At 43.6% G+C, this 19,910-nt stretch overlaps 2 long non-coding RNA genes across 2 annotated transcripts; one reads left to right on the plus strand and one right to left on the minus strand.

The window, feature by feature from the left end:
• Positions 1-1,356: 1,356 nt before the first annotated feature.
• LOC140583981 (uncharacterized) lies at positions 1,357-15,980 on the minus strand. The gene is made up of 5 exons (XR_011986039.1): positions 15,769-15,980; positions 15,452-15,483; positions 3,067-3,105; positions 2,007-2,636; positions 1,357-1,927 (listed from the first exon to the last, which is right to left on the minus strand). It is a non-coding gene; the product is annotated as an uncharacterized lncRNA (long non-coding RNA).
• Positions 15,981-16,176: 196 nt separating this feature from the next.
• Positions 16,177-19,494, plus strand: LOC140583985 (uncharacterized). The gene is made up of 2 exons (XR_011986044.1): positions 16,177-16,263; positions 16,845-19,494. It is a non-coding gene; the product is annotated as an uncharacterized lncRNA (long non-coding RNA).
• The last annotated feature ends 416 nt before the right edge of the window (positions 19,495-19,910 follow it).

A 19,910-nucleotide genomic window follows, 5' to 3' on the forward strand; every position in this document is an offset into this window, starting at 1 on the left:
TTCACAGACACACTACGAGGAAAAGGAAAGATGGAGACATCAGACACTTTTTCGGTGGTAAAAGAAGAGTAAGTAGGAAATATTAGTGTTAAGAGCTACAGAACATTACACCAAAAGTATAGGTGCAGTTTTGCAAACTGTTACTGTGTATGAAGGAAAGTGGTGGTCAGCAGAAGGCAGGAGAGGCACAGGAGCAGGAAGCAGGGAGATGGCAGGATGAGGACAGTGTGCAGGCAGCGGGGAGATGGCAGGATGAGGACAGTGTGCAGGCAGCAGGGAGATGGCAGGATGAGGACAGTGTGCAGGCAGCGGGAAGATGGCAGGGTGAGGACAGTGTGCAGGGAGCAGGAAGATGGCAGGATGAGGACAGTGTGCAGGCAGCAGGAAGATGGCAGGATGAGGACAGTGTGCAGGGAGCAGGAAGATGGCAGGATGAGGACAGTGTGCAGGCAGCAGGAAGATGGCAGGATGAGGACAGTGTGCAGGGAGCAGGAAGATGGCAGGATGAGGACAGTGTGCAGGCAGCAGGAAGATGGCAGGATGAGGACAGTGTGCAGGCAGCAGGGAGATGGCAGGATGAGGACAGTGTGCAGGCAGCGGGAAGATGGCAGGGTGAGGACAGTGTGCAGGCAGCGGGGAGATGGCAGGATGAGGACAGTGTGCAGGCAGCGGGGAGATGGCAGGGTGAGGACAGTGTGCAGGCAGCGGGGAGATGGCAGGATGAGGACAGTGTGCAGGCAGCAGGGAGATGGCAGGATGAGGACAGTGTGCAGGCAGCAGGGAGATGGCAGGATGAGGACAGTGTGCAGGCAGCGGGAAGATGGCAGGATGAGGACAGTGTGCAGGCAGCAGGGAGATGGCAGGATGAGGACAGTGTGCAGGCAGCGGGAAGATGGCAGGATGAGGACAGTGTGCAGGCAGCAGGGAGATGGCAGGAGAGGCACAGGAGCAGGAAGCAGGAAGATGGCAGGATGAGGACAGTGAGCAGGCAGCGGGAAGATGGCAGGGTGAGGACAGTGTGCAGGCAGCAGGAAGATGGCAGGATGAGGACAGTGTGCAGGCAGCAGGAAGATGGCAGGATGAGGACAGTGTGCAGGCAGCAGGGAGATGGCAGGAGAGGCACAGGAGCAGGAAGCAGGGAGATGGCAGGATGAGGACAGTGTGCAGGCAGCAGGGAGATGGCAGGATGAGGACAGTGTGCAGGCAGCGGGAAGATGGCAGGGTGAGGACAGTGTGCAGGCAGCGGGGAGATGGCAGGATGAGGACAGTGTGCAGGCAGCGGGAAGATGGCAGGATGAGGACAGTGAGCAGGGAGCAGGAAGATGGCAGGATGAGGACAGCACGCAGGACCAAGAGGTGAGTTAGAAATGAGGCTGTACTTTAAGATCTACTGCATCATCAAGACAGATATTAGCCCAACAGGTAAATATTTATTTCTGAAGGCTGTTGGAGCTGGGGGGACTGAGAGGGCAGGAATAACACCAGACTGCTGGACCAGACCAGGCTGTTCGTAAATGTATAGGCTTATTACTTTTACTAGTATACTTCTCCTAGGATAATTCCTGGGAGTTATCAAAACCAAGTTCTTTTGGATAGGGATAAGGATAATGAGATCTTCTGCATTGATTCTCATTTTGTCGCATGTCCAGACCATGACCGTTTGTTGCATACATGTTAGTAAACACCCCTGGCGCATCTTGTACTCTTAACATTGATCTTGGTGGCGACTATTTGTATTGACGCGGTAGCAGACCATAATGGTCATAGAAGTGTTATGAAGGCAGTACCCCCCAATTATGGAGGGGTAATTCACATTCTGCATCAACCATAGGTTCACTGGTGACAGACTGTGTTACTGCAGACACATTGTCCTCAGATTCACTTTCATCATTGTCAACAACTTCAGAGTCACTTACTTCAATTTCACCTGGAAAAGATTATTAAAGAGATATGAATGCGTGTGCAAGGTTTTTTTCTCTTTAAATTGTACCAGTTTTAATACTAACCATCAATTTCGATGTCATCAAGCGATTTCCCTCGCACACTGGAAAGCTGCCCTTTTTCCATTGCCAAAAGTAGCTTGGAAATTTTAGCCAGTTGCATGGTGGGAATGGGTAACCTGTAGAACTCGCGATGAACATGGAGGTCATGACCAAGGAAATCTGCGAGTTGGTCCAGTTCATTGTTTTTTAAATTGAGCACTTGTGACAGTGTAGCCACATGTTTTCGCAGTTGGGTCGACCTGAGGTGCTCAGGATTTTTTGCTCCACACCAACTTGCATGGATGCATAAACAGTCCTGCCCTCTGTAGTAGCTCAATGATTTAGGTCTTGCAAACAAGAATATATTTGTATCACAGACACTGCATTCAGTTCTCTTACTGACCAATAGTGACAAGGCATCCACCATGATTGGTGTAAGTAGAATAGCAACTTTCCTGCCCCTTTTCCCCACAATCTCAATCCGTCTGAAATAGTTGCAGAGCTTCTGTTCAGTCTGTTACAATCCCATAGCGATGTCTTCATGGAGGTCTGTTTGGTCTCTCTCGTGAAAACTCTGGAGTGGCATTTTCTTCAGCACGTCTTCTATTGAAAACCATGATTTGTGCAAGGGTGACCTTTGCAAGTTCAGCATAGCTGTGTCATATGAAAGCACTGTAAATTTTTTTTTTTAATTTTTAATATTAAACCAATTAATTGTACTGTGAACGATATCAAATGACACAGACTACTATAAATATCTGTGAAGTGATATTTATATTTATCTATGATCCGACTTTTACTACACAATGATAAAAGGTCATTGATGTATATTTGTATTTCAAAACTTTTACAAGCTGTTAGATCTTAATATGGCCAGTATCAAAAGTCTCTTTTAAATAATCATACTGTGTCGTACTTAATCGTAAATTGATTAAAAAAAAATAATGTAAGTACATGGGTTAATTCATAAGTGTTTCCATTTTCACATTTCTCGAGGGTTAGACTTGCATTAGTCAGGTTAGGGTATAAAAAAGTTACACGGGCAAATAAAATCTTTGCATAAGCTTTTGCATCACCAGTTTACCTTTTCTGGACACAGTGTTGGAGTCTTCTCAATGGTCATCTGCAACAAAGAACAAATACAGCATCAGCAGGCTCAATGGTTAACCTGAATACCGTAAGCAAATCAACAAATAGAAAACATAATGGGGAAAAAACGGTGGTATTGTTGCATTCATAATTCATTGTACACAGGGACGGATTATGGGTTGTGTGGGCCCCTGGGCCCTTGGCAGCCAAACGCCCTTGTAGGAATTATTAGCTCAGGTAAATTTTAATATCTCCACCAATATGTTTCAATTAATTAAAGTTTAATTAATTATTATTTAATGCTGATTATTAATCAATCGTTATGCCAAATGGTCGGCTCCTCCAAACTCGATTGCGGTATCCCTGTGAGTCTGTTAATGTGAGACTTAAATGGGATTCACTAATTACCAATATCACTTAGTAACCTGGGTTAGAAGGCTCGTCCACCGAGCTGCGTCACCAGATAATGTAAACGATTGGTAGCAGAGCCCCCCCCCTCATGGCCGATGAGAGAGAGTCTCGCGATGTTTCAGGCGAGTTTGAGGTTCAGAGCGTGTAGCAAGATCGCACAGAGGCAGGAACTTATTATGAGACACACAATGACGGAGGCTAAAGTTGTGTAAAAGACATGCATTTATTCCTAACTAACACTACAACTAACATAAGACAGACATTACACCTAACACAAACAACAAACACGAAATAACGGAATACAACAAACAATGTAATTATGAAAATGCAATGACCGGATTTAAATGAGTAACCTTAAATGGGAAATACTGTTCTGCAAAGCAAGCACAGTTTGTGGAAACACGACCCTAAAGTCTTATAGCAGGTTAACAGAACAGCTTAAGTTGTTAGAATGAAAGGAAGTTGGTTTACTTGGTTGAAGAGTGGGGGGGGGTCTTGGCAGTTGATGGCAGAGCTGCTGAGCTGATGGCACTCAGGAAGGCGCGGCGTTTGGAGCAGTGGAGTGGAGCCCCTTTGGATTATCTCTCCTGGTGAAGCTTTGTCTTGGGTGCTGTTCTCTGTTCAGCTGGGCCTTCACCGGAGGGTTTCTGGTGGGCTTCTCGTCTCCCGGGCTGATGGTCTTTTCCGTACGGCTGCTGGGTGTTCTCTGCGCTGCTTTGTTCTGAGGTCCAGGTTTTTATGGTCTAAAGTTCATGAATAGGGATGACCAGGAATTCGAATCCTGGCCCAATGGCTGGCCATCCATTTGGCGGGCTTTCAGAAGGGGGTCTGTATCAGTCCTTTTGGGATTTATGGCCCAACTGAATCTCCCTTTACTGATGATTTTCATTAAGCTGTTATAACTTTTGATACATCCACTTTTATGGTAATCACTGACCAGATTTAGAATCAGGAGTGATTTTCCATCAGTTTGACACCAAACATGCCATACCAGCTTCACAGGTACATACCTCATACCATCTGCATTAATTGATTAAACAATTAATTATTTTATCTATGTGACTCATTCACATCAGTATGGGATACAGGTGTTTTGGGTTGCACCTCAACAGATGTTACACTTTGTGCAGATATTACATCAAATATTCATATTACAAACAGCACATCTTATCCATAGATAGGCGTGGCCGTTAGTTTGTGGTAATAACAATATAAGTTGCACATCTGGAAACAACATATTTTGTTTGGTGTGGCTTATGCCAATTCATCTTCTCCAGAATGGATAAGATACACCTAAATTCAGTTCTTTTAACATAGCATGGTAGAAACAAAGAAACTTGGTAACCGTCCACCAAGATCAGATAAGGACCACAAAGGAATGTTGGAAGAGAAGGGGGGGGGGGGGGGGGGGGTTTAACAAAGCAGACTCTCTAAAAGTTAGTACACATTGGTTACACTCACTTTCCAGATTCTTCTGGTATACCATGAGAACATACATACAATGGTAGCTATACCTATCTATTTATTTAAATTTATATGTGTTCAAGTGCAAAGGGGTGAAATAGGTGATACTCCGTGAACATGGTTATAAGGGTGGCACACAAAACACTAAGATTGTCTAAGGACACATACAAACATAACGTATCTGTATATTGAGACTAGTAGTCGTGAGTAAATCAATATACAGGGTATACAAAAGCAAACTTAAATGAAATTTCCTTTAGGGTGTTCGTCTGTTGGGTGAGTGAGATGTAAGGCAGAGTGTATGGGGAGGGGGTTGTGTGCCAAGTCGAGGGACCCCTGTCCGTGAAGTCCACTCTGCTTGTCTGTAGGTCCCTAAATCTTTGGGCAATAAAAGTTGGAGTGCTGGCCTCCCTGGTTATCTGTGTGTGTGTGTGTTTGTGTGTGTAACCCCCCCCTTTGGTGCCTCTCGTACCAGGCTCGGCCTTGTCTCAGGCCACCTGGAATTTAGGCCCTGTGATATGTGCATGTGTGATCCTACACCCTCCATCCATGTTTCCATCAGAGGCCCTATAGGGTCAGGGGCCCTTGTAGGCAGAGGATCAAAGAATGTAGGCCCTCTAAAATAGACAAACGAAAATACATTGTTGATAAGCGTTGCAAATTGTTTTGGGCTAGGGGCCCCACGGGCCCCCTGCACCCCAAGGGCCCCTGGGCAGCGGTCCCGCTGGCCCGGTCCGTAATCCGTCCCTGATTGTACAGAATAGGGTTGGGTGATGTGTAACTTCTTCGCATATGACAATGTCTACAGTGAAACAATTGGATCATGACATGGGGGAAGGGTGATGTTTTGGTCGTCTTGTAAATGTACTACAAATTTCTATAAAGTTTCTTTTACACTATTTAATGACTATTTATAAATTCATCAAGTACTTGAATACCATTAATTTATTTCATATTATTGTAGTTACAGTAATCCCAAAGCTGACATTTCAGATGTACCTCTTTAGAAGGTATAGATGTTGAACCACACAGGAGAAGTAGGTCCCTATGAATCATCAGGGCCTCATATAACATCCTGGTTCACACCATACTCAACACCACATCTAGTGTGTGTGTGTGTTTACAGTAACATGGTTACACCTGTTATTAAGAACCTTCCGTACCAAGAGGCTTTTCTGAAAGGTGAGAGTGGACAAGCAGGTCCCTACAATCCACATGGGCTTCATAGAACACATTCTAGATTACACCTTAATATACACACACATAAGGCCCTTACTTGCGTTCCCATATACCATGTTCCTGTATACGCATACACATGCACAATGGACTTGAGGCAAAATGATACCCTAAACTGAACTGTGGGATATTATTAAAATATTATGTTTCACATTGTCTGGATTCCAGACACAAAACTCCAAACATCAAACACTCTGCTGCAGCTTTAAACTCAAGTCTCAAAACTCCCACAAATAGACTTTGCAAAGAAGAAAAATGTTCATCCATTGGATGAATCAAATGGAAACTAGTGCTGAACTAGAAAACTAAACTTTGAAAGCTAACATAAATAAAGCTAATATAAATAAAGGCCCCCCTAAAATACATCCTTTTTTTGTTTTTCGGGGGACTTGCCCCTTTAAGCTTAATTTGGCTATCACTGATACATAATATATTTAATTGATGTAAATGTTCGCCCTCCAGTTTACAGACCTGTCAATCAGTTTAAGAGCCCCAGCAGGTTCAATTATAATAAAATTTCAGCAGTGAGTTGTAATCAGGCCCGGCACCACGGGGGGTAAGGTGGCGTCGCCCCATCAGAGGGAAAATGCCGCCCCCTCTGTTAAAATAAGCCCTAATTGAACTTTTAAAAAAAAAAAAAAAATAATAATATTCATTTTTGAAGACTAATATATAAGTTAGACCACTATAGTTAAAAAATAAAGTCTACGTTTTACATACGTGTCAGTACGTTCTAGACTAGATTTTCAAATCCAGGCACTTGATTGGTCAATTGGGTGAGCAGAGCAAACTAACTCATTCACAACTTTGGGTTTTAGTAACTGGAAATATGCTACGGACACTGCAAAAGGGTTTAACAGACATGCCAATAGTAAAGAACATCAAACGTGTGTGGCTTTTTGGAAAGAGAGACAGTTGCGATGTTCTACAGGCAGTGAGATTTCAACTGTGGTTAATTCCGATCAGCTCTCTCGAAACCGCCTGTATGTCTCTGCCATTGTAGACATTATTGGATTCCTTGTCTCAAACGAATTGCCATTGAGGGGATCCATCGATTCGGTTGATAACCGAGATCAAGCGGGAAGTGGACTTTTTCTGTCTTTGTTTAATTACACTTTGAGACAGAATGAAAAGCTTGGCCAGGCTTATAGTACAGTTCTGAAAAACACTGTTGAGGTATGGTTCAATTTTTAAATGTTTTGGTGTGTTGGCTTGATCGAGAAACAGCTAACAAGCTGTTGTGACGCTAAACACTCTAGAGATAGACTGATAGATACAGACTGGGAGATACACTTAGACTGACAGACACAGGTTGAGAGATGCACTTGATTGATGGATTCTGGCCTCGACATACACTTAGACTGACAGACACAGGTTGAGAGATGCACTTGATTGATGGATTCTGGCTGGGAGATACACTTAGACTGACAGAAAACAGGTTGAGAGATGCACTTGATTGATGGATTCTGGCCTCGACATACACTTAGACTGACAGACACAGGTTGAGAGATGCACTTGATTGATGGATTCTGGCTGGGAGATACACTTAGACTGACAGAAAACAGGTTGAGAGATGCACTTGATTGATGGATTCTGGCTGGGAGATACACTTAGACTGACAGACACAGGTTGAGATGCACTTAAATTAACAGTGACACATAGATATGAAGGGTTCCACTCTTCAAACAGGATCTCTGTGCTCCAGTTGGGATCTATGGCCTCCAAGCACTCCGCTCTTACTGCAGCTCAGCCAGGCTGGGCTGGGCCCGGCGAGGGTGGCGGGGGCCACTCGCACTCGGCCTTCTGTATGAGGGAGATCTGAGTGATGTGGGGCCTCTGACAGCCGTTCTCTGTGTCCTGCTGTCCTGCCCGCCGGCCGCGTGTGTGACGGTAAGAGACCTGTTACAGCTAGTATGCATGGAGTGGGTCCTTGCTGAACCACAGGCAGGCCAGGCCTCGTTCCACATCAGTGTTGTGTGCAGACCTCCCTGTGAGCAAAAACAAATGGCTAATTTAACATGCGCTCTGACAGGCTCCTGAGGGCCTGTGGGCCCAGGGTTTGCTTGTCCTCCTAACGAGCTGGAACAGCCAGGAGCCCGATCTGGATGGGCCCACTACAAGAGCCTGGATAATGAGAGAACAGCCAGGCAGGAACTCTGGTTGTCTACGATACATCTGTCCACATGGATGTAGATCCTAGCCAGATCACAGACTCCCTCATTACAGCACTCAGCCAGGGGACAGCTCTTCCAGGGAATGCTGAGAACGTGAGACCCAAGAGGCGTGTTTTGGACAGAACAGGAGCAGTCAGTCACCGGGTATAATCAGTGAGATTGATGTGCACACCCACCAGGGATATGTGTGCTCCTGTGGAGGGCTGTCATTTTGGGCTCTGCTATTGTGAGTTCCTGTGTGGAAGAAGAGAAGCCTTCCAAAGCAACAGAGTATGGCTGTGTGAGTCACTGAATGCAGTGTTACCCAAGCACACTGCAGCTCAGCGGCTCCACACGTGTCTCCAGCCCAGAGCATGCTGGGACAGCATGCAGACGGCTCATGCATAGAATTAGCCCTCAATTTCTGGCACAGGGGCTCCATTACCATCACGCCTTAGGGTGTTCTGGGAGAGTGAAACACAGGGTCGACAGGGTCAAACAATGCATCGCCAGTGCTGGACCCAACACCATATTCAGTGTTGCTGGCGTGCCACAGGTTTCTGCTGGACCAGCAGTCTCTGCATGAGCAGCTCTCCATCCCAGCAGCATGGTGGGAAAACCAGCTGTGAGTGGCACCTTCACTCTGTAAACAAAAAAAAGCCCCGTCTATGGCTCACAGCAGATTTTTGGAGCCCTCTGGCGTCCATTCCTGGGAAAGACAACATTCCATTTGCTGGGCTGCTTGGCCCGTCAGTGTTTTGATGAGCCATAGCCATAGTTTATCCGACGTCCTCCCTTGTAGGCTCTTCGGAAAAGTGTTTTAGTCCATAGGCCCGTGTGTTACCAAAATGGTTAACCTCTCCCTGTCAACCGGTGTGTTTCCCAATAATTTTAAACATGCCATAGTGGAGCCATTATTGAAAAAAGTAGGCTTAGATGTAACGGACCCCAACAGCTTTAGGCCTATTTCTAAGCTTCCGTTTCTTTCTAAGCTCCTTGAGAAGGTGGTCTATGAACAGTTGTCTTCTTTCCTGAATCAAAATAACATCTTTGAACCGTTTCAGTCCGATTTTCGTAAATACCATTCTACGGAAACGGCTTTACTGAAAGTGTCCAGCGACATTATGATGGCTGCTGATTCTGGAGAACACACTGTTCTGGTTCTCTTGGACCTGTCTTCAGCTTTTGATACAATTGATCATCAGGTCCTGCTGATGAGACTGAGGGATCAAATAGGTTTATCAGGGACAGTTTCACAGTGGTTTTCTTCTTATCTATCAGGGCGTAGTTTTAGTGTTACAGCAAACCAAATAAGGTCTGAGTCTGCGGATTTATTGTGTGGAGTGCCCCAAGGCTCTGTCCTGGGTCCTGTTCTTTTTTTGCTGTATTTGACCCCTTTGGGTAAGATCATCCAACAGTTCAGTGACGTTTCTTTCCACCTATTTGCCGATGATATTCAGCTGTATTGCTCTTTTAAACCATCTGAGATGCATACATTAGATTCTTTGTTTCATTGTTTAGTGGAATTAAAAAAATGGCTAAGCATAAACTCCCTTCAGCTAAACGCAGACAAAACTGAAACTCTGGTTATTGCCCCTGTTGATTCAATCCCGGGGATTAAACAGTTCCTGGGTAATCTAGGCCTGTCTGTGAAGTCCAGCCTTAGAAATCTGGGAGTTATATTGGACAGTGAAATTTCATTTATGCAGCATTGTAAGCAGCTAACGAGAAACTGTTTTTTTCAGCTTAGGAACATCTCCAAACTTAGATCAATGGTCTCACGAGATGATTTGGAGCTTCTCATTCATGCTTTTGTGTCTTCACGTTTAGACTATTGTAATAGTTTGTTTTCATGCCTGAATAAAAAGGAGCTCCTTTGTCTGCAATTAGTACAAAACTCTGCAGCGAGAATCTTGACTCGCACTAATAGGAGCACTCACATATCCCCTATTTTAAAACAACTTAATTGGCTGCCTGTGTCTTTTAGATATAAGTTTAAGATTCTGGTTCTGGTTTTCAGAGCCTTACATGGACAGGCTCCGTTTTATATTAGCGACTTGATCCACCTCTGCACCTCTGCGCATGCTTTGAGGTGTATGGATCAAAATTTGTTGAAAGTTCCTCGCACTTATTTTCGCACTAGAGGTGACCGTTCTTTCCAGGCTGTAGCTCCTAGGCTTTGGAATGATCTTCCCTCCTCTTTGCGTTTAATGGAATCTGTCGTCAGTTTTAAGAGAGAACTAAAGACTCATTTATTTGTCCAGGCGTTCAAATAGTTATTTATGGGCAGTTATGATTTTTGTGTGGTCTTGGCTTTTTTTGTTATGTTTTTCTTTGTTTACTATGTTGTGAAGCACCTTGTGGCTTTTGCCTGTGAAAGGTGCTATATAAATAAAGACTACTTACTTACTTACTCTATGACCTCATTTGTATAAATGGTAACAAAGCAGCAAGCAAAATTACGAAGTTTCTGCTAAAAGCATAATTATTTGTGTTAGTGCAAGTGCATAGTGTCCTTTGTCAAAATGCAGCATATTTCAATTTACAGTGCAGTAAAATTTCATTGAAATTCACTGAAAGTTAACTGTTTTGAACAGATTATCTAAACGTTTGAAAAATCGGCTGTAGTTGTACAAAGTTTTGCTGGTGGGAAACACTGACTGAGAGAAGTATTCATGAAATTTGGGGGAAGTGGTGATTGAATGCAAATTGAGTCAAAGCAATGCAAAAGTATTCATAGTTTAGCTCACATAGTCCAATGGTATGGTGCATGTGTTAAGTGTTTGGAAAAAGTGGACATGGAATTGAGACACGTGTTAAAATGACTGGAAAAAAGTGCAATGCATTTAACCCGAGTGTGTTTTATGGCTTCACTGTGAGGCTTGACTGTATCTCCCTCCTCAATGATCAGTTTAATCTAGCTGGTGAAGCTGAAGGCAAAGCGGGAAATTAGTTTAGTCATGACTTCAGAAATTACCCTGACAAGGGATTCTGTACAATCAGAGATGGAGCTGCTGGTTGGGCTGGTCATCGCCTGCTTTTTCTAACTGATGTAGGTCTGAATGTAAAGTTTCAAACTGCTTAATATGTATTAATCTGTTTTATAATGTTCACACAAAAAGAGCTTTTAATGTGTGTTGCACCTTACATCTTCTACTGTACAATGTTATTCTGCATTTGATTCCTCCTTGAATGGGGGGTGAAGAGAAATAACTAGCAAGAGAGACAGAGAGAAACTATTCGGAGGTGCTATTGTCCAAAGTTGAACTGATTGTCCAAAGCCTTTTTGTTGTCAAATTTAAAAAAGTTAATCTAAATCACCTATTACCCACTGTAATCCTTTCTATACCCACCTCTGTATGACTTCACAGAGCATCACTACCAACAAAATAAGAGGGTTACAGTTAAAGTAGGTGAAAAGGAAGGAAGAAACCTTGGGAGGAACCAGATTCAAAGGGGAAGCCCATCCTGCAAGAGCTGGCAGAGGAAGTGATATGAGCAAAATGGCAAAGTCCCAATTCACACTGTCCATGTTTTAAGATTAAAATGAGTAAAAAGTGGCCGGTCCTGATTTCGTGTCTTACATCACACTCCAAGATGGTCACTGATTGGTGGGCTCTGAGATGGACCTGTGATCTGAAAACCACAAACCATTTACATTTAATTTTGAAATATTAAAAAAATATTAATTAATTCAGAATATTTATTAAATTAAAATAATGACGAAAATACATTAAATATATATTTAAGACTTAAGCAATGCAATAAGACTTTTACTTTCACTAATTAATAAACCAATATTAAACTTTGACCAGCAGGTGGCAGCAAAGCATGTGTGAAGAAGAGGCCATCAGCGGTACAAAGCACTGGCTGTACAGGTTCCAACACTGCAGACAAACCTCCCTGTTTAACTGACTCACATGGTATGACTAAGATTGAGCAGGGCCGCATGAGAGAGGTCTCACTGCAGTTAGTGTAACTATTTATTTTACAACTTTTCTGTCTCATTCTGCTTCATAAAGGGCACACCCCACTTCCAACTTCCTCTGACGCAAGGAGATTCGTGCACAAATGGCTACAGCATAAACTGAAACAATAATGATATATAAAAAGGCATTTCATACAAACACAGCATAACCTTGCTGATAAAGCCTTGCAGTTTGTGCATTTATTTACACTAATAGTGGGTGTATGCTAATTATATTAACAGGATTAATAAGCCAGTATATTTAATCAGAATTCCCTAAGACCTGTGCTTTGTATTGGCCCCTCCCATTTTGACAACAACAAACTACATGTCACTGCAGGGCTTTAGAGACTAACTACTCCAATAATTGCGTAGTGATATTGAAGAAGAACATGTCATCGACTACGCCCACTAATCATGCCAGCCTTAATACATATATCAATAAAAGTTTTTACATTTTTAATACGTATTGTCTGCGGTTATGTGATAACGAAGACCTAAATATATATTTGCTTTAAATATGTGACTCATGTTAGAGAAAATATAAGTAAACCATGAGGACAGAAAAGTCACTGAATAACAGGAATGACCGACATATAGTGCCAAACAGATAAGGTGCAAAGACTGTACTCATAGTACAAACAAAGTAAACGTAGTGCACTATGTAAGGTAAGTTGTAAATTTGTTTGCACTTTGCAGCTTACCTTGCGTTGACTCTTTGTAGTACGGTCCCCACGACGGTGGTGGAAATATAAGGGGCTGGTTATCAGGGGGCATGGATTTTGTGGCAGTTTCTATATTGGCGTTGCTGGTGGAGGGAGCCGCATTTGTGGGTTTGTATTCTGCAATGGCTTGAATGCCCTGTGTATTAAGGCGAACTTGTGGACGATTACATCGTCCACACAGCATAGAATTAATAAGACTTGTTCACTGTCCCCCTGTTGCTGTAATATTCTGGGAAGTTGTGATTGTTTAACTCCTCTGCGCACAGTTAGGAGCTACTCCAACTCCACCTAGCAGACATACGTACGAGGAGATTGCGGTATGGAATGATTCTGTCCCTGTATGGACTAATCATCCCCAAATTCTATTGCGTCCATGATTCACCTATATCATTGTGCTAAGGTTGAGCAGCACAACATGTTTTTCTCAGATCTCAAGACCAGACGATAGTGAGGATAGCTGAGAAGATCACTAGAGTCTCTCTCCCCTCCGTCATGGACATTCATATCACACGCTCCATCTGCAAAGCCACCAACATTGTGGATGACCCCACCCACCCCTCACATTATCTTTTCACCCTCCTAGCGTCTGGAAAAGCATTCAGGCCGTCACACCCAGACTCAGGAACATGGTGTCAGACTACTGAACTCTCAGGGACTGATCTGATACCACACACACACACACACACACCATAGCTGTCAAGTCTCCCGTTTTGGCCGGGAAACTACCGTATTTTACCTCTCTTTCCCGCCGTCCTCCCGTATTAGTATTTTCCCATAAATCTCCCGTATTATAAGATCATTTAAAAAAAAATTCATCTGCCTCTCCAAACTGAACTGTCAGTAGCCTCGCGAGAACTGCCACCTGCAGTAGTCTTCAGGTCATTCACAACATTAACCAGGTCATAAATGCGGAATTTTAAATGGCAATGCTGTGTGCTAAAAACAACGTTACTTTCACCTTCTGTGACGTCTTCAACAAGGATACAAATTCTGCAACAAATCTGTATAATAAGTCATTAGTGAATGCCAGAGAGCCACATGAGTGAACATGAGAAATTAAGAGAAAATGTGTAATGAAAATAAAATGTAAATGACAAGTGGTTATTTTAGATTTCTTGTACACCTGTCTTAAAATGTAAGGGATACTGTAGCTTGGTTGGGCTGGTGGGATGGCTCGCGGTGGGTGCCGGAAAATTTCCCTTATTTTCCAATCCAAAACTTGACAGGCATGACACACACACACACACACACACAGGTCTGTAATTATATCTTCGTGGGGACTCACCATTCATTTCTATGGGGAAAACTGTAATCCCAACATGACAACCTTAACTCCTTCCCAGCCCTAACTTTAACCATAAGTAATCAAACCAAATACAAGACTTCTGGCATTTTCAGTTTTTTGATTGTATTGACAGATCTTTGTGGGGACCTGAAAAATGCCCCCCAAAGGATCAAAATAACAGGCTTTTGTCACATTGTGGGGGACATTTGGTCCCCACAATGTAATATAAACCTAATCCACACACACACACAGATTAGGTATCTGAGTCTTTGTGGGGATTCTCAATTCATTTGTATGGGCATATCCCCAATCCTAACTATGGCAACCTTAATCCTTAATCCCTACAGTACTAACCAAGAAGTAACAGTAAGTAACCAAACAAAATACAAGACTTTTGGAATTATTATTCCTTTGATTGCATTCACAGAATTTTATAAAACTGAGTGAGTTTTTTCTTTTGGAGACCAAAAACATGTCCCTACAAAGTCAAATTAACATGTTTTAATAACACCAGGGCTCTCAAGTGTCACGCATTGAGAGTGATAGTCACTCTTTTCAGTCTTTTGTCACGCACTCCCGCCACACATTGTATTTCTCACGCGGAAAAATAATTTGTAGGCTAATATGCCGCAGAGCCCAATTTTTCCCCAGACCAGGGCACAGTAGCGCCTCACTATAAAACAAGCGTGTCTCCGCTGGAGTCTAATGGTGCGTTCGTTTTTCTCTCGGAACTCGGAAATTCTGAGTTGAGTGACATTATGGTGCGTTCGATTATTTCTCTCCAAGTCGGAACTCGGATAAAAACGTCACGAAACGTCAAGAAAAACGTCGCTTCCCGTCGGAAATACGCCTCTTTTATGAAGTCGGACAAGATTTGCCCCAAGAGCCTGTCACTTACCAGGCAATCAAAAAAAAAGAAAGGGCCAACACAATAGCCAATCAGAAAATAGTACGATTGTATCTGGGTAAAATACAACACAACAACCAATGAAAAGTCATCCTGTGGAATGTCACTCTTGCCTGTCTTCAAAATTTGACAGCCCTGTAACACTGTGGGGACATTTGGTCCCCACAACATAATATATACATGACCACCCACCCAAACACACACAGACACACATATACACAGACTGGCTTACCTATATCCTCTATAGAGTCCTTAATGAAATATCTGCAAAGCAGTTATGGCATGGCGTTAGGTTTGAACATGCAGTTTTTAAGGACACTGCACGAATTCTGAACGAAACACTGCACTAATTCTAAAATGATTTTATATGAACTTTATTTAACATAAAATAAAATAGAAATCAAACCAAAATTTAGTCTCTCAAAAAACTTATATGTGACATATCATCGTTCATATTATTAGAAATTAAAAACACCAGGATACAGAATTTGAATAACAAGAACTATAGTCTTCTTTCTCAAAAGCCTAAACAACTATCTGAAGACCTACTAGTTCCTGAATTGTAGATGTTGCCTATGAAATTCGCTGAGTTGACGTCGCGCTACCAATATTGCTAAAATGCTAATTGCGTCAACCAGCTATGGAAATACAGCGGCGGTACACCCCCAATACAGCGGTATTACGCATTACTGTAATGTTGCCTAGCAAAAACATATTGTCAAAAAAAATTACAGACAGACTTCATAGACAGAGCTGCGTGGTTACCTATTGACAAGTAGATACCTGATTTGGGGGCTTGAAAGGCGGTTAAATATCCAATCACGCCGAGTTACATTAAGCACAAACTAAAGATACTACTCGTGATTGGACCAGCTTCAAATTTGTCCCGCCCTGACAATAAATTCTTTGATTTCATTCGTTGAACATTAGTGTCCGTACATATCTTCATTTTATTCGACCAATTACAAATATCACGGTGGTTTCCATAGAAACAAAATCATTGCAGGTTAAACACAAACTTTCTGACAGAGAGATGGCACAGAGGTGAGCAGCATCTCTTCGTGTGTTTCTTGCTATTTCTTCAGATTATTTTTTGTTAGCATATTTAATCTTATATTTAATTTTATGTCCTGATATAGTACATGCAAATATTGCGGCAAAATATCGTTGAAATATATTTATAATTAGTAGTTTAAACTGTAGATGCTGTGGCCATTATTCTTAATATGATTGTTTATATTTAAATGGTAAGAGAAAATATTTGTGTTAAACTTAAAAACAATAAGACTTATGGTTGATATGATTGGTTATACTCATCCGGCCTGTGATAATGCATTTCATCTGAAGATGTTATTCTGAAAAGATCGCCTATACGTTTACTTTTTAAATGTCCCATGTTCTTGAAGTAAGATTAACCTTTTGCTAGGTTCGGTACCATGGCGATGTTATAGCGTATCGAAGCAGCGTCATAATTTCGCAAGCTTTACTGTATTGTGAAGCAGTTTTAGCAATTCGGCCGTTACTGCCGGAGTTTCAAGAAGTTGAAAAAATACAGTGCCTAGTTTGGCTTTGCGAGTATCACATACTGTATGGCTAGTTTATTATATGTCTTGTTTATTCACCAGAATGAGAATTGCGAGAGCTGTTTCCTGGACCAACGACCAGTACTGGGGAGCCTGGGACCTGTGGGACGAGGTGATCGACTGGGGAGATAAGGAAGGTTTGGGGGAGTACTCACCAGCGACACCCCCCACTGTCCAGGCTGGGGAGGTTATGGGGGGACTGGGAGGTGTGACTGACTGCACTCAGGGGATAGATGAGGTAAAGGGTGCGATTAGTGGGAAAAAGGTGGAGGTGGCAGAGAGGGAAAAACATGTGGGGGTGACCTCCAGTGTACAGGTGGAGGCCGCCGACCTGAATGTAGGCATTAATAAAATGCAAAATGGAAGCAAGGGGAAGCAAGGTGAGGTGGGGGTGAATGTGAAGGTGGTTAAGGTGGAGGGGGGGAAAATTTCCCTGAAGGCAGAGGATACGAAAGGAAATGTGAAGGTGGAGGCTGTGCAAGTCCAAGTGTGTGAGTTTGGGCTTGCAGAAGTTAATTCTGGGGATGTAAATGTTGAGATTGTGGGGGTAGAAGTAGGGGAGGTAATTATTGAGGGTGCGGACATGGTGAGTGATGTAACCATATTGGAAATTATAGTAAGTGATGTACTAGTTGAGATTATAAATAGAGAAGGAGGTCAGGAGGAAACTGGCGATGTAGAGATAGATGTGGGTCATGTAGAGATAGAAGAGGTAGAAGTGGTGGGAAATTAATATTAAAGTTGAGCTTGTAGAGCTCTTTACATAGAGAAGAGCCAAAATACGAAGAAGATGAAGTTGTGGTTCTGCTGCTGCTGTTTGAGAAACATTAAATAATTGAAACAGTATCAAAGATAATGAATTAAGTGTGATAAATTTTGAGATGTATATGTGGAATGTTTCATAATAATGTTTAATGTTTATTAAGAGAAAAATGTATATTTCTAAGTAGATTTTTAAATTGCTCTTTAAAGTATTATTTTTCAGAATTCCAGAATTACCAAAATCCCCAGGTAAGTTAATTTGATTTCATTTTGTTTAAACTGCACACACATAAAAATGATTAGCCCTGTTATGTATTTGTGTTTTATTTATTGTTTATTTATTAAGCACCGTATCCCTCATCAAGGGCATGTTGTACAGGTCACCTATGTTCCCATAAACTGTAACTTGTCTTGCAGTCTTGTTCCCCCCACACCCTCTGCTTGTTCCCTTCCTCTGTTTCTATCTTCACTCCAGGTCCAAGACGTCTCCAGCCGACTGTCCTTGGGAAAAGCCACCATCCGTGGCCACCGCTCCGGCTTCTCTGGGCTCTCCTGCCCTGCAGGCCCCTCGGGCCCCTCTGGTTCCTGTTCCTGCCCCCGTCCATGTCCTTGCCCTGCAGGTTCCCCTTCACCCTCCAGTCTCAGGCTTGCGGTATTGACGGTGCCCCCCCCACCCTGTGGTCCCAACGACGGCCCCCTCCCCGCCCTGTGGTCCTGACAGCGCCCCCCAGCATTACGGTCCTGGCGATGCCCACAGTGCCTCTCGGCCCCAACCCTGCCTTCCCCTTGGCTCGATGTGGCCCTACCGGCCTCCTGAGACCCAGCAGGGGCTCGTGTCCCAGGGTCAATGCCCTGCTTTCTGGGGACCAGCAGACCCCCTAGCTCAGTCCTGTCCCCTCCTGCCTCAGTTAAGTTTTTGCCCCAAGGTCCTGTCCCACCTTTGTTCTCCCAAAGCCCATTTCCAGTTCACCCTGTAGCGCCCCCATGTTTGTTTGCTTGCCCTGCCTCAGTTCCTGCCCCAGTGCCCTATCCTATCTTGACTCCTCCTGGGCCCATGGTTCTCCCTTATCTGTCTGTCCTTCAGCTGTCCACCCTGTGTTGGTCTGTGTGTCAGTTGTGCCCTGCGTTCCCTGTCTTTTCTGGTTTCTTGCCCGTGTTTGGTTCCTGTTAGTGCGGTGCCCCTGTCTGAGCATCATGTTTGTCCTGCTGTGTACCCAGTGTGTCTCTATGGTGTTCTGTTGTGTTTTCGTCCTGGTCCTAGTTCTCTCTTACCCGATCGTGATCCATTTCCTTACTCCTGCGTGGTCTTGTCCTGTCGGGTCAGCAGTCCATATAGTTCCTTGCCCCGCTTGTGTCCTCTGTATGGCCCCGTTAACAGCCTGTCTCGTCTTCCCCGGCTCCTGTAACCCACACAAAATGTTTCTTGTCCCGTGTTATCACTCGTCTGTGGACCTGTCCTGGTGTGTGATGTACCTGCTATCATCCTGGTTGTCCCTAGTCTGGCCCCAGTTCTCCTAGTGGTGTCCCATCTTGCCCCCAGAGTGCCCTGTGCTGGTGTTGCCCCTGCCTATCCTGGTCTGTCTCGTTCCCCTAATGGTGTTCAGTCTCTGCGCCCTTGTCCCGCAGCAGTGCCCATCTGGTGTCTTGTCCTGCCCTCTTCCACTGTGTCTCCCATCTTAGTGTACGTATAGCCTGCTGTCTTCCCCGCTGTCCCATCTGCTCCCTCACATGCCCTGTAAAAAGTGTCCTTCAGTCCTGCGATCCTCAGTCCAGTCATTGATGTTGCTGCCTGCATCTGCTCCCCAGTGTGTCCTGTGTCTAGTGTTCTTGCCTGATCCTCCCTACCCTGTTTGGACCCCTTGTGGTCTGTTTCCTTTGCCCTTCCTGTAGTGTAGTTTTCTTTAATAAAGCCCCTTTTGGTTTTCCTCCATGTCTGTCTTAGCCTCTGTCCTTGCCCTCGACGTGACACCATTACAGTGTGACCAGGTAAATGCTGCTAGCTGGACACCACACTACTGTAAATGCTGCTGAAGGCTTACCTCAGTTTATCATTATTCCCTTCGTCTTGAAAGAGAACAGCAGCAAAAAGTGGGAAAATGATTAAAAAATAAAGAACACTGTTCTGTTAGTAAGCTTCTTAAGGTAAAGTCATTTTAAATAATTAGAATAACTGATACTTTATTAATACCTGTGGAGAAATTGTCTTTACGCCTCCCTCAACTTGCTCTTTATAGAGTAATGTCTCCTAAGTAGACATTAGTTTTAAATGGCTGTTTTGGTTTCAGTACAAAGGAGACCATCCCTCTGGATTGTACCAAAGTCTACTCTGCATTACGCCACTTTTTA

The sequence above is a fragment of the Paramormyrops kingsleyae genome, unplaced genomic scaffold (assembly GCF_048594095.1).
Source record: "Paramormyrops kingsleyae isolate MSU_618 unplaced genomic scaffold, PKINGS_0.4 ups28, whole genome shotgun sequence".
NCBI lineage: Eukaryota > Metazoa > Chordata > Actinopteri > Osteoglossiformes > Mormyridae > Paramormyrops > Paramormyrops kingsleyae.